The sequence below is a fragment of the Otolemur garnettii genome, unplaced genomic scaffold, assembly GCF_000181295.1.
Source record: "Otolemur garnettii isolate 467f Iridium unplaced genomic scaffold, OtoGar3 scaffold00028, whole genome shotgun sequence".
NCBI classification, from domain to species: domain Eukaryota; kingdom Metazoa; phylum Chordata; class Mammalia; order Primates; family Galagidae; genus Otolemur; species Otolemur garnettii.
Window position 1 is genome coordinate 19,351,577 of NW_003852423.1, and position 15,498 is coordinate 19,367,074.

Here is a 15,498-nt window from a genome sequence, read left to right on the forward strand (position 1 = left end):
CCTGCCACTCTGGCATATGGGACCGGCACTCTACCCCTTTGAGCCACAGGCACCACCCCTCCTCCGTTCTAATAGTTCCAAGTATTCCTAGCTGATAGACAGTGTTCTCCATTGTCTTCTCTGCACATGCCTGTCCCCGTGTCCAAACTTTCTCTTTTTTAAAGAATATTAATTATATTGGATTAGGCCCCATCCTTAATCATCTACAAAGACCCTATTTTCAAATTAGGTCACATTCACAGGTACTAGGGCACCATATCTTTTGGGGGGAAAACAATTCAAACCGTAACAGTATCTATCCACAGCTCTTACTGGAACTTTTTTTTTTTTGGTGACAGAGTCTCACTTTGTCAGCCTCAGTAGAGTGCTATGACATCATAGCTCACAGCAATCTCAAACTCTAGGGCTTAGCTACTCCTGCCTCAGCTTCTCGAGTAGCTGGTCTTCAGGTGCCCACCACAATGCCTGGCTATTTTTTTTTAGAGACCAGGTCTCACTCCTGTTCAGGCTAGTCTTGAGCTCTTGACCTCTAGCAATCCACCCATCTCAGCCTCCCAGAGTGCTACAATGACAGGTGTGAGCCACTGCACCCAGCCCCTCTTTCACTGGAGACATAAAGGAATCCGTGGCCCTTCTAAGATTAAGAACTGGTAACTATAAAATCTGTCTGTTTACCTTATATCAATCTAACCAGCAAGCTTGTAGGCTTCAGATGGGCCAGGGTATGTCTTACGTATCAAATCACAGAAAAACACCAAGGTGATCCTGATGAGGTTGGTTACGCATGTACTCTCGGGAAGAGAGTACAAAAAGTCTCTTCCCACACCAGACTTAACTGCAGTTGGCAACCATTGTTGTTTGGTTAAAATCCTGATGGCTGTGCTAAGAATTTCTTGAGTCCCACTCTCATAAAGTTTACAATCCAGTGGGTGAGACATTTTCACCAAATAACATAAATGAATACATAATTATAAATTGAGATTAGTGCTAGGACAAAGAGAAACATGAGTCTATAAAAGCATATAATTAAGGAATTTGACTTGGCCTGGATTGGCCAGGAAAAGCTTTACTGAGGAAACGATGCTTCATTTGAGACTGGGAAGCTGAATCAGAATGCACTTAAGCAGAAGAGTATTCCACGAAGAGAAACAGCATGTACAAAGGCCCTGGGGTAGGCGGGAACATGGGCATTGAAGGGACTAAAAGAAAGGCAGTGAGATGGGAACAGAGAGTGGAAGCAGGAGAACAGGAGAAAGGTATGAGATGAGGCCAGAGGGCATTTTGGGTCTTGTGAAGACTTGAGCGACTTATCCTAGGAGACATGAGAAACCTTCAAATGCCTTCTCCATCTTACTTGTCAATCCATAAGCTTAGCGCCCTCCTCCTCTGACTTTAAAAAATTTTTAACTTAGATTTTTTTTTACAGATGCTACATTCTTCTGTTACATTCCTTTCACTCTGGTTGTGATTTTCAATGTCGCTTTTCTCTGTCTGCTCTTTAAATGTTGCTTTCCACTCTCTCCCTGAGCGATCTCAGCCTGTTGCATGGTTGCAGCTACACCCTTCTGTATGTAACTCCTAAACCTTCCCCCTGGGCTTCCCTTTTGCCATATGCTTAAAAAATAAGTAATGCACAATTCTGATCACATGAATATTTGTATGGTCTGCTTAAGCCTGTTTTGCAAATTTATGGGTAACTTCTTTTCAGAGGTTGTTTAACCTGTATCATTTTAGCTATTAACATGGATTTGCTGCAGGGCAGAGGGGAATGAGTCACCTTTGGAGAGGCTTGAACAGTGATGGGGGAGGGGTGCTCTCAGCAAGGCCTTCATAATCATCAGTGGAAACAGTTGACAGATACTTTTGCCTTGTGATCTTTTTGATATATAAAACACATGCTTTGAGTTTGCTGAGGTTTCCACTCATCTTCCCTGAGGGACCCTGACTCAGGGCTACAATCACCCTCTGCTTACGTCCATGTGGGCATAGAGCATCACCATAGCTGAAATGGCTTGTCAGGAAGCCAAGAAATTAATGCATTTGAAGGTCACTGTGGCAAAATCTACGTGAGTTCTGACAATAAGACTTTAATGAAAGTCTTGAAGGGTCTGATTCTCAGGTAGTAATGATACTAAGGTGTCTAGTGTGGAAGATAAAAGGGAACAAGGCAATAAAGGGAGAATGAGAAGGAAGAAAGGAAGGAGGCAGAGAGAAAAGATCCAAACTGGAATTCCCTAAACACTGTTTGATTTACTTTTTATATATACCTTATTTGATCCTCACCGACAGGGTGGCAAGATGGGTATTTTTTAAATCTTAATTTGTATAGGCTCAGAACCATAAAATGAGTCTCTTGAAGTTAAAAGAAAAACAACCTATTAATGTCTTCAAGATGCTGGGACTCAGTCACTTGTCTTTTCTTTTGTATTTAATGTTCTTTCACAAAGGCTCAGTCATAGAATTTTTGAGTCATACTGGGTCTGTCACTTTCCTGAAGACTCAGCTACCATTGAGTTTCTAGGGTCATCCTCAGATAACTCATCCTGAACTTGTGTAGTTAAATTGAACCAACTCAGCCCCAAACTCAAAGGACATGGCTGGCAACAAATACACACAAGCTTGGGACCCATACGTTCAGCTGAGAAAATCCCCTCTGCCCTATCCCCTAAGTTTCTACCATTTTAGTACAATTCTTTCTGACTTGTAGGATAGATTTTTCCTCCAGATCTGACTCTGCTTATAGTTTTTGACATTTGAACTTGCTTTTCACTGGCTTTAACTCCGTGAGAAATAAGGATTTGCTTCCTGGGCCACCCTTCGGCGTCACTGGATTTACATAAAGTCCTTCGATGCTTGCTGACCCTACCTAAAAATACCCACCTGGCTGGTACTACAGATGCTCCAAGGCTGAAGGTCTCTTGGGCAGGAGAGAGTTCCTAAGGGACTACGCAGAGGAGAATAGGATTGACGAGCAGCCTCTGGGCACTTCCAGCAGTGTCTGTTACAGCAGGAATGTGAGGAATTTGAAGGGAAGTTGGTCTAACAAGAACTATGTGCTGGAGTCATCATTAATGCACTATATTGGGAGACCAATTGTTCAAGCAAACCCTGCTACATGGGGTGAATTCCTTTTTGTTTGACTCAGTTATCTTTGGGGACCTCAAAAGTTTTTGTACAAACATCCATTAGCACATACAGTAATCACTCCGCAACTCACTCCTCAGTGAGCACCCCTGTTGGGCAATCCCAATGTACACAACAATTCTGGCCTTTTGTTCCCCCCCAGTGCCCAGAATGCTGCCTTCATTGCCTGCGCATCATGTATTCTTGTGGTGTTTACACTCTCATTGCCGCTTCCAGCAGTGACTTCCAGACACTACTGAGTGATTCTCTTCTCCGTACTTGCTGCTCTTCCTTATCATCCCCACCTTGGCACTAACTGAAACCAGGGTCCAAGGACCTTGTATTATTCCCACAGATAAATGCAGAAAAAAAAATTCTAGTTCAGTACTACAATTTTAGGCAGATTGAAGGAATTTACACAGTACAGAATGCATCCTAAGATTAGACATGGAAACTTGGAAAACACCTACACATGGCTTGGCCATATTTTTCAACACTCATCTCCTCTTTCTTTTTCTCCTTTATCTGGTCCCCATATCCTGTGCTTTCCTAATTAAGAGAAGTTGAGCTCTTTTATTTCCTGTCCTTTCCTAACCAATGCTCTCAGTGACTCAGCTACTAATCCCAAGTCAAGGTATTCTGCTAAATTAAGGCTGATGTTTCCATGAGAACCAGCAACTACAACAGCACATTTTTTTTAGCAGAACGTAAACACAAAAGCATTTTTTCTTATTAGGGTAGTCTCCCATATACCCGAATGGATGAAAACATAAATCTTTCACCCAACTCTGCAGTATTTTTGCCTTTTTTTTTTTCTTTTTGTCTTTAGAGACATATTCTAGTCTGGGTATTCACTGTCTTCTTAGCAGAAGTGTATTTATAAGTCCTTCCATACCTTCCTCTAGGCCACATGAGAAGGAGCAGTCCCAGGACATGTGTGGACACATGGACTGCTCTTTGCATGAGAGTCTGGCATCTGCTGAGGCTTCAATAATGAAGCAGAATGTTCCCCACCTGTCAAAACTTCAATGTAATCCTGTACCCCCAAAACAAGGCAGAAAGATATATGAATTCCTTTGCCAAACCCTCTACACAAATATTCAAGCCTCTCTGTCTCTGGAAACTCATGGGAATCCAGTCAGTCAGAGGTTAGTCATGAACTTGGAGTCTGAAAATAGGAAAAGTGGTAGACATCTTATTTTGGTCATTGTTAAGTGATAAACGATGGATTTAAATGGCCTACATGTGACTTTAGGCCCATCTGATTTATGTCTTTCAGTGTTTAATTTCCCCCCTCAAGTGTTTTGAAAGGCTTGATCTTTTTCACTGATGACAAGCTGCTTTATCTTTCTGAATTATGATTATTTCCAAAATCTACCCACACTTTGCCCTTTGAGCTCTTTCCAGTGCCAATAAATGTAGATTAAATGGATGAATGATGGATAAAGAAATGAGTGTGAGAAAGAAGACAGACAGAAAACAGAAGAGAAGAGAAGATAGAAGGGGGGAAATAGGGAACACAAGCCAGAGAGAGATTAAGAGAGGGAAAGACAGAGAACTGACGGGGGCGATTCTTTTAAACAACATTAGCAAGAATAATCAGTATCCCACAGGAAAAATGTTTTATTTAAGGAAAACGCCCACTCTATCAGTAATAAACAGCAGCTATTAGATCTAGATTTATACACCATACCATACACTACCTCAATATATGTGATTAAGATCATTTGATTGATAACCGAAGTCATTTTTCTAGTTAGATCTCAGGGAAAATGTATGAAGCAAATATCAATGCTTACTGTTCATTCAAGGCCTGTGCTCTTATGTTTTACTTTTTGTTGGAAAGGGAGAAAATGATTCTGGATCATGCTATTCCCCATTTCTATGACAATACCTCCCTCAAAGCTCTCACAGTACAGTAATATTGTTTTAGATTGATTGGCTACTTTTTCTTCCATTCTTGAGATACTTTTCTAGGAATGTATGTTCCAACTTCATCCATGTAAACATAAAAGAAATAAAGTCTCCATCTTTTTTAAGGCTGCATAATATTCCATAGTATACATATACCACAATTTATTAATCCATTCATGGGTAGGGGGGTACTTGGGCTTCTTCCATGACTTGGAAATTATCAATTGAGCTGCAACGAGCAATCTGGTGCAAATATCTTTATTGAAAAGTGATTTTTGGTCTTTGGATATATACCTAGTAGAGGAATTGTAGGATAAAACAACAGGTCTACTTTTAGATACCTGAGTGTTCTCCATACTTCTTTCCAAAAGGAACATAATAGCTTGCATTCCCACCAGCAGTGCAGAAGTGTTCCCTTTTCACATGTGTTTCCCTGTCAATATCCACGCCAACATCTGTAGTTTTGAGATTTTGTTATGTGGGCTACTCTTACTGGAGTTAGATGATATCTCAAAGTGGTTTTGATTTGCATTTCCGTGATGATTAAAGATGGTGAGCATTGTTTCATGTGTCTGTAGACCATGCGCCTATCTTCTTCAGAGGAGCTTCTGTTCAAGTCTCTTGCCCACAATAAAATGGGATCACTTGTTCTTTTCTTATTATTAATAATTTTGAGTTCTCTGTGGATTCTGGTTATCACAACTTTTATGAAATCAATTTATAATTACTCACACTTTCTTATAAAAGATAAATCACAATTATAGCCCAGGATGAAGGAGAGAAGTGGAGGAGGATGGGAGGGCAGGGGGGAGGTTTGATAGAAGGAGGGCAAACAGTGGGACCACACCTATGAAGCATATTGCAAGGGTACAAGTCAAATTTATCAGTATAGAACATAAATGTCTTAACAATAATTAAGTAAATGAGGTGAAAGCTATATTAACAGTTTGATGTAAGCATTCCAAAATTGTATAAAAAAATCAACACATTGTAATACATGGAATACATACATGCATAAATGTATTCATGATCTATGTGTATATGACTTAATAAAAGGAAAAACAATAAAAATAAACAAAATGAATGAAAAAAAAGAAAAAACAGTAAAACCAACATGATCACGATGTATTAAAAAAAAAAAAGATTGATTGGTCAAATACTGTTTTTTCTCTGAAACTAAACTAGAAAGTATTTAACAAAAGCCAACTGCTAGTTTAATCCTCATTTTCTTTTTCTTCTTCCCTTACTTTCTTCAAAATTCTGGCAATCAGCGTAAGTACAAAAGAACCACCATCCACCCACAGGCTCTGATTCAAGGAAGACAGAAATTTCTGCTTCCAAATAAACCCCAAAATAATGAAGGCAGTAATTCAATAAAGGAAAGAAAAATAGCATTTTCATGGAGAAAAGTTACCTACTGGTGCAGAATCAGTCTTCAATCTGAGCTATCTCAAGTATTGATGGTGGCTAAGAGGACCGGTTTTCTAGGGAGCTTCCAGAAGAGGAGTTGTATTTGGCCTGGTCACCACTGAAAGTCAGGCCCATGGATGGTTCTGCACTGTTTGAGGTCAGCCCTGTTTGAGCTGTGACTGGAACTGAGACACTACTGTGGCTCTTCACTTAGTCCAATCAGTCAATACCACTTTTTGCTTTGCTTCTGTCTTAGGTATCTGAGGACAGAGAAGAAGCAGTATTTAGAACGTTAGAGGACAACTTATGGGTGTAGGTGGTCAGATCTCATAGAGGCATAAGACTGAGCTTTCATTTCTGAACAGAGTGCTAACAACAGTTTAGGCAAGTGCCATTTCTGGAGCTTCTATTTTGACTCAGGTATTTTGCTGGGAAGTTTACAAGCATCCTTATAGCCAATGATGCCCCTGTAAAAGGATAAGGGTATCACTTTTATCACCAATACATGGAAGAGATGGAAGAGGAGGTGAGGCTAATGCAGGTTAATCAAGGTACCCAAGTTGAATAGGACATACCCTTGGCAGAGCTGTCCTATGGTGTCAGACTGTCTGTTTAAAACACCTGCATTTTGACGGCTGTGCAATATATTGTATTTATTAAAAAGAAGTATTTTTAGTCAGGTATGAGCATATATATTTGTGGTCCATGGAAGTTTTCACCCACTGTTTTTAGAGTTTTGCTCTGGCTAGAAGCAGACACTGGCTGCCCAGGATGGCACCCTGGCTATGCTGTCAATCCTGTTTGTGGTCACCCCACCCCCCACAACCACCTGGACTGTTCATATTCTCAGAATACCCTTTGTAAACGGTACCATTTGCCTTAAATATCCTTCTCCCTTTTTATGAGCCAAATCCTGTTCACTCCTTAGAGTCCAGCTCAATGTCACCCTCACGCAGAAACTGGGAAACAGCAAGAAATTGAAGTATGGTTGTTGACTGAGCTGTGAACTGAGCATGTGTCTGGGTGCATGTGACACTGGTGTGAATGAAGTTACACGTTCAGTCCTTACTTTTGCCAAGGAGGGCAGAAAGTTCTGATGTTCCATATCCACCATAATTCCCCAAGAACAGAGAGAAGTTCTCTTTAAAACAAGGAAGAGTGGGGCTGTAAAAGCTGCCATTCCCGATGCAAAAACTGTAATTTCTTAATATTTAAGAGAAAATTTGACCATTGCAAATCTCCAATAAGTAGGTCTTTGATCTCTCATGAAATTGCCTATGCTCTGTTTCTTTTTTCTCATTTTGGGTTTATCAGAATTACTTCATCAATGTCATGCCTTCTATAAAGTAAAGTGACATATCTATGCATTTGTTGTGACTGTGTTGCTGGTTATCACCTTAAGCAGCTTCAGTACAGTAATACATAATCCCTCCTAGTCAGTGACTTAATCAGAAACCTTGTATTCATCACTTGAATTTAAGTGTTAGCAGCAGCTCCAAACTGTTTTTTTCACTCTTCACTTGAATTGATATGTTAGCAGCAGATCCTCCTGCAGGCAGCTCTGCTCGGTTTCCCCACTCTGGGCCCTCAGCTGAAGGAGAAGCCCTTATTTGAGATATACAGTGGCAAAGGGAAAAGAATAAAAGAGTTGATAAAGACAATCAATGGCTCTTAAAATTTCTGCCTGGGAGTGGAGGGTGTGCACACCCTCCTTCACCACTGCCTGAATCAAGTCACATGGCTGAGTGTGAGGGCAGAGGACTATGAACGTTTATCCCTGCACTGGAGATCCTGCTGGTCAAGTTGCAGAGGTTAGGGGCAGATAGTCCTCTTAAAATAAGGACATGTGAGTAGCTGTTAGTGGTTGTACAGTTGGCCATGACTACGTAGATATTACATATCATGTGTGATGTCTATTACTGATTGCTATGGACTGAATTACACCCCCTCTACAAATCATATGTTTGATGTCTTAACCCCTAGTACCTAAGATTGTGACTGTTTTTCAATATAGTTGAAATATATTTCTATAAAAAGGCAACTAAGTTTAAATGACTTCATGGGGGCGGGTTCTAACCCAATATAACTGGTGCCCTTATAAGAGGAGGAGATTAGGACATAGACATAGAGGAAAGACTATGTGAGACAAAGGGAGATGGTCATCTACAAACCAAGAATAAGGTCCTCAAAACCAACCTTGGTGACACCTTGATCTTGGGCATCTTTCTTCCAGAATTGTGAGGAAATTAATCTTCATTGTTTACGCTACTTGACTGTAGTACTTTGTTATAGCAGCCCTAGTAAATTAGACACTGATGAATAAATTAGCAGATTTGACAATATTGCCATTTCCACTCTTTATTTTATTCAATTAACACATACAATGATAATAATCTCCAACAAATATTAAACATTTACTCTGTGTTATATAAAGTTTTAAGCCTTCTACATACATTATCTGTTTTCTATCAAGATAATTCTGTAATGCAAGTACTAATACCTTCCACATTTGGTATATGAGAAAATGTTAATACGTATATATATCTTGAAGGGTTTGAGAAACTGGCCTGTGTTGACCTGTAGTGGGGAGCTATGGTCTGATTCCAAACCAGTTTCCTGATACCAGCATCAAGGGACATATGGACATTTCACAGTATTTATTAAAATCAAGAAAGTTAAAGGAATATAAATATGAGGGATCCACCATATGTGTTGAGGAGTTCACAATCTACTTGACAACACAAGTGAAAAAGTAACCATCATCCTAGGTGGGAGATAAGATAAATGTCACGTAAGAAATCCCCTCCCAGAATTGTTATTTATGACTTGGGTGAGGAAATTGATGACATTATCATAAATGTTGCTGAGGATGAAGCAGAAAGGAGCAACATATTCCGTAAATAACAGACTCAAAATTTCAAAAGATGATTAACAAAAACTATCAGGTTTGGCTGGAATGACTGGCCAAACTTAAAGAAATGATGTACAAAACCCAGCTGGTTAAAAACAACCATATCACAAGGACATAGAGTATTACGTGACCAAAAGGCATTTTCGTCTCATTAGTGAGCTGTGTCACTCCCTGTGAACTAAGTTATTTAACATTTCTCGGGTGCCCCTCTGTGTCATGCACTATTCTTGAAGCCCCAGATAGAGGAGCTAGAGTAGGTCACAGCTCTCAAGGAACTCTCAGTCCAGTGGGGAGAGAGGGACGTAAGCAAATCAAGATAAAAGAATGTGATGGATGTTTTTAATATGAGTTTGAATGAAACATCTTGGTAAATGTGAAGGAAAGTCAACAATTTTTTATAAGTCATAGGAGGAGGTTGAGATGGGAGAAGGAGTTTGCTGGGCAGAGAAGCAAGTTCATGACAAAATAGGCAAGAGGACCAGGAATTGAAATTCAGAGGTATGAAAAAGTTCTGCTCTGTTTGGAATGGCGGAAACATAGTTTTAAACACAGCCAGAGGCACACAGTAAGACTAAAAATTGGACTGAGACTGGATTTTGAAAGATAGTGCAGTCAGTGCTACAGAATTTGGCCTTTCTTTTGTGTGAATGAGCAGGATAATGAAAATTTCTAAAGTAGCAACATGACAACATTTGATTTTTTGGAAGATAATGGTTGTGAGGAACGTAGAAAAAAAAAAAAAGGAAGGCAGAGAGGATAGTTTCAGAGAGGTTGTTTAAGGGATTAGTGCAACTTCCCAGGAAAGAAAAGTTGAGACCTGACCTAAGTGTGTTTTGTTACCATTCATACTAATGTATAATAACAGGAGTGGGTCTCATTACTCTCCCAGCTCAAAGTAATATGTTGAGTTTTTTTTATTTATTTATTTATTTCCAATTCCACCCACATTCAGTTCTGTTTCCTTATCCATTACACAGTTTTAAGGCCATTAAAAGAAAATATGGTAGTATTTACATGGGCTGAGTGAAACCTCAGGGTAGACATGGATGACACTCCTACTGAGGGCTTGGGGGGTGAGAGGAAGATCTTCCCTGGAGGGCACCTAGAGAGAGGCTGGCACTGCTCCTTGGCAGATTGACACCAGCACGTGCTGAAGGCAGATGGTCAGTCTTCGGCATTTGGCTTGGCTCTGTCATCCATCCACTGCCCCTGGCTTGGCCATAATGGTCTTCCTTGGGGCACACTGGGTATTTATAAAGTATGATCTCTGCTCTTTTCTGTGGGATCCCTCCAGGTCATCCAAAAGGTCACCCTGACCTCTGTCTCTGTCAGCTTCTCTGTCATCCTGTTCACTCCCTGGAAAACTGTGGTCTTTATTTTTTATTTATAGGCTAACTTTCTACCTTGACCTATCACATACTTGCCTTTTGATTTTCAAAAATTATTCACTCAAAAATCTTAGCTGTTACAAATTAACAGATTTCTAAACTATCATTTTTTAAGTAGACTTCAAAAAGTTGGCTGTCTTTGTTTTTCTTTGTACCTGAGCTAAATACATTTTAAACTTCTGTTCTCCCATTCCCATTGAACTAAGAATATCTCTAACAATCTGTATTCCTATATAGGGACACAATCAGACAAGTATGGAAAAGAAAAATGTATTAAATTGTTCCCAAAATAATAATTTAGTTACAGTAATTGTTTTAATAACCAACTGAAATATATTATTATCATAGGAGAATAAAAAAGGCTAAAATTGATTTTTAAAAAAACAGAAAAAAGATTGGCTAATTAATAATCACTGGGGGGGGACTGAAAAGACTATTAATGTACTAAACTGCCTCACAAAAAAGATGCTCAGTTTTATGTGTGGTGCCTTCAAAAATCATATATAAAGCTATTATTTAAAATAATCACCCTTAAGCACTGGTTTTCAAAATACATAGGTACAAAAATCATTTCAGCAGTTTGTTAAACACATGGGCTCCTTCCTCCCTTTTCTCATCTTCTCTTTGAGATTTCAGGTGCAGCAGTTATGGGATGGGACCCAGGAATCTGAATTTTAAATAAACAGATGCTTGGCTAACCATGCTGTCCTTTGAGAAACCTGTCCTAAAGCCATGGTATTTTTAAATAAGATGTATGCATGAAAAATCCAAAAGAACAAAGAGAAAATATAGAAGTTTTATTTATATTTATTTATTTTTTCTAATAACGAAAGAGATATTACTTTAATAGTATCTGTTTACTTGATTGACTTTGTCCCCTCTTTGAGTCCTTATGGAAGATGGCCAACCCACACACATGGTCCAATAGACATCCTCAGGGAAAGGTGGGGGTGCCCCCTGGTCCCCTCCACAGTGTGTTGGCTCTTACTCACCACACTGCAATTTTCCTGGGTCACGTCACACAGTTATCACTATATGAATCCTCACAAAATGGACAAGTAGCATGATTATATTCTTGAATAGCAGCCACAGTTTGAAGATAGCGCTACTAAATCCTAAAAGATGACAATTTTCCTATTCACAGTTCAAAGAAAAGACTTCATCAATCACTGTAGGGTTCAAACACAAGGATGATGTAATCAGACATGAAAAACATGGGCTCTTAAGTTTTTAAATGATCAGAAAATATTATTGGCTTAGAGACCTACACGTAGTCTGATCAATAACAAACCTTATCGTAATTGTGTATTGTGTCTTGTGTAGTAACTAATAAAAGGAGGAGGTCTTCAGGATATAGGGCACTTAAAATCTAAGCATATAAAATATAATTAAAAGAATTTTAATTAGAGGTTATATTCTAGTAGCATTTTTTGCTGGTAAGTACGCATCACAAAGAATACTACTTGTTAGACTTCTTCTCTCAGGCAGGCCTATTCAAAATTTGGTCCGTGGACAGCCAGCAATCATGAGCTATGTGTTACAGTTTTAAGGCAAATATGACAATTCAGAGTTAACCTTTAGAAACTTTTAAGCAATTTGACAGAGTAATTTTAATGTCTATTTAATTTAATCATAAAGAATTAAACTTCTATTTTCATTGTTTTGGGTTCTTATTTCATTTCTCTTATTTTGGTATAACAGAAGTAACAGGGCACAATAAATAATTGGAAACTGAGAAAAAAGATCTCTCACCATAGATAATTTGAAAAACATTGTATTAAAGCATAGAAAGTGACCCTAATTAATGTAACATGTCCTAAATTATTTCATAAAATTATTACGGTCCTAATTCAAAAACTTTTTTTTTGCTGGTATGAAAGGTCTTTATTGGTGGGGGAGGAAGGCTGCAGAGCAGCACCAAGGAGGAGAGAAGGAGAGGAGAGAGAAGAGGGGAGAGAGATGAGGAGAGAGTGGAGAAGAGAAGAGAGAGAGGGAGAGTAGAGAATAGTGAGGGGGAAGAGGAGAAAAAGAGCTAATTCGAAAACTTGACAAATAGCCCCAAAACACCAGGACACTGAGTTCAAATTAAGCAAGAGTCTTTTATTGGGCCAGCCAGCCAAGAGCAGGCTCATGCCACAAAGTCTCTTGACTACTTTGAAGCGGGAGTGAAAGGTTTTTATATGGCACTTCAAGGCGGGGGTGGGGGGGTGGGGGGAGCCCTAGCATAAGCAGAATTTTACAGAGGCCGATATCTGCAAGGCTAGAGGTATGGGGAGGGGTCTTTCTTACGATGTGGGCTAAAAAACGCACACAGACAGACCAGACAGACTTGTGACAGGATTGTGGTTTTTCACAAGATTTTTTCAGTTGTCATAGGATTCTGCAGCTTTCAGCTAAATTTCCTTCCTATTTTTACAGGGTAGCTGCTTGCTCAAGGGGCTATTTTGGTTACAAAAAGGGGGGTTGGAAAGCTCTTAACAACATGGAGTAAGTCTGGTTCACTTGCTGAAAGTGAACCAGGGCTGGAGTCAGGGCATCACACTAACGATGTTACAATTAAAATGTTAGAAAACCAATATGGCCTCAAATTAAAATACTAACATGCCATGACCAAGTTCAATTTCATTTTTCTACTTTAACTTTTGAAAATAAAGATTGTTTCATTTTAACAAATCTATTAATATATTATGCTAATAGTTTAAAAGAAACAATAAAATAGTCATCCTGATATTCATAAAATTTATTTCATAAACAAAGCTCATGGAACAGTAATAAGCACAATTTTTCATATTCACATAATTAAATATATTTACTTATCTATATGAAAGAGTAAAAAAACACCCAGAACATCATAAGCCAAAATTTTTACAGTGGCTATTTTTGTTTGGAGTCACATTTTCTTCTTTTACTTATAGCTCTTTCCTAACATTTCTATAGTAAATATACGTTAATGCAATAAGTACAATAACTATTTTTAAATTATTGTAAATATAAACCATTCTACGTGCACAGAGTTTAAGTTTTTATAAACCATGAAGGTTACTATTACTGATTGTTCATGCTTTTCCATCAGCTTGTTTGGGAAGTGATTTTCTCAATAGCTCATTTTAGTTACATCTTCAGGAATAAGCAAATTTATAATTGACAAAGAAAAGAAATTTATAAAACCATTTTAATGTCTTTCAGATTGTGTTTTAAATGTATTTACATAACAAGGACTTTCTGTTTTTATGAAAAACCTCAATCTTCTTGCCCCGCACCCTGCAGCCATGTATATTTCCCAAGTAAGAGGGCAATAGATTCGGCCCTTTGAAATTTCCCTCCCCAACAGGTCTCTCCTCCAGAGTCCCTTCATTTCTGCACTTCTTACAATTTTGCTTAAGCAACAGCTCTGAATTTCTGACCCTTCTTTATTGCTTAGCTGTCCAATCCCTTTTTTAACGGTTCTAGTCATTACTAGGTACCTTCATCTTTTTTTCTACAACCAACTAAACCACACGATAGTATTACTTATCATGAAATCACTAATCCTCTCTAAATACCTTAATGAAACAATTTAGTACCTAAACAATTTAGTATCTTTATTTTCAAGTATATTTATTAGATTACTCAAAGAAATCATCATTTCCTTTAGAAAAATAATTCAGTCACATAAACATTAAACCCAAAGCTATTGTGGTTGAGTGAAAAGAACAAGGTGAGAAATTGTGGCTATAGCATTGCATCTTCACTCATCCTTTTAAAAATATAATTGTTGAGTACCTACTATGTGCCATTGTTGTTCTAAGAGCTGGTGATATGGCAATGAATATAGAAGATGAGAATTTGCACATCAAGTTGCATGCATGTAGAGAACATGCATATATCCACATACATAAATGTAGAATAAGACATCAGTCTATAATAAAAAATCTACTGATGTAGAATAAGACATCAGTCTATAATAAAAAGAACAGAGGGTGTGCTGGTTATTCTTTATTGTCTCTCTAGATCTATTCTCAGTCATTTTATGCCTGGCTTCTCCATTCTCCTGTTTCTGTTGGTCATGAAGAGCTAACACCCCTATTTTTATCAGGGTGGCATCCCTGGGCCTTTCGATAGCCTCCCAGGAAGGCAGATCCCATTTCCTGTTGGGTGACACTTCATCTATGTTCAGAAGTGGGTAGAAATTTGGAACTGATGGGACTTTTTCAGATTCTCAACAGCTCTGGAGGTTCAACAAAGACAGTGGCAATATGGCACAGTCCAGGTGCAGAAAGTGGGTGCAACCTTTGTAGCGAAAGAAACAGTCAAGATAATCTGTTTACTACATTCAACACAGATTCTCTGAGGAGGTATAATGTAAGTCAAAGTCTGATTAAATTGAGAGAACAAGTCATTCAAATATCTGAGTGAAGAGTATTCCAGAGGAAACCACAGTGCAACGGAAAGTTTGAGGAGCACCAAGAAAGCTAATGTGGCTGAGGGGCTACTGATAGGACCTGGGAGGTGGAGAGGTAGCCAGAATCTAGCTACAGAGAGCCTCTTAGGCCATTTTTAGAGACTTGTTTTTTACCAATGGGTAATATTGGAAGTTCTTCAAGGTTTCCAAATTTGCCCCTTGGAAATGGCAAACTATGCTTTTCATTTTAAAAAGGATGACCAATAGCTGTGTGCAGAATAGACTATCAAGGCCAGAAGTGGAAGCCAAGAGCCCCATGATGCTGTAGAAAGATCTGTTCTGACTTCTATGTACAAATTGAATCCTTCAGC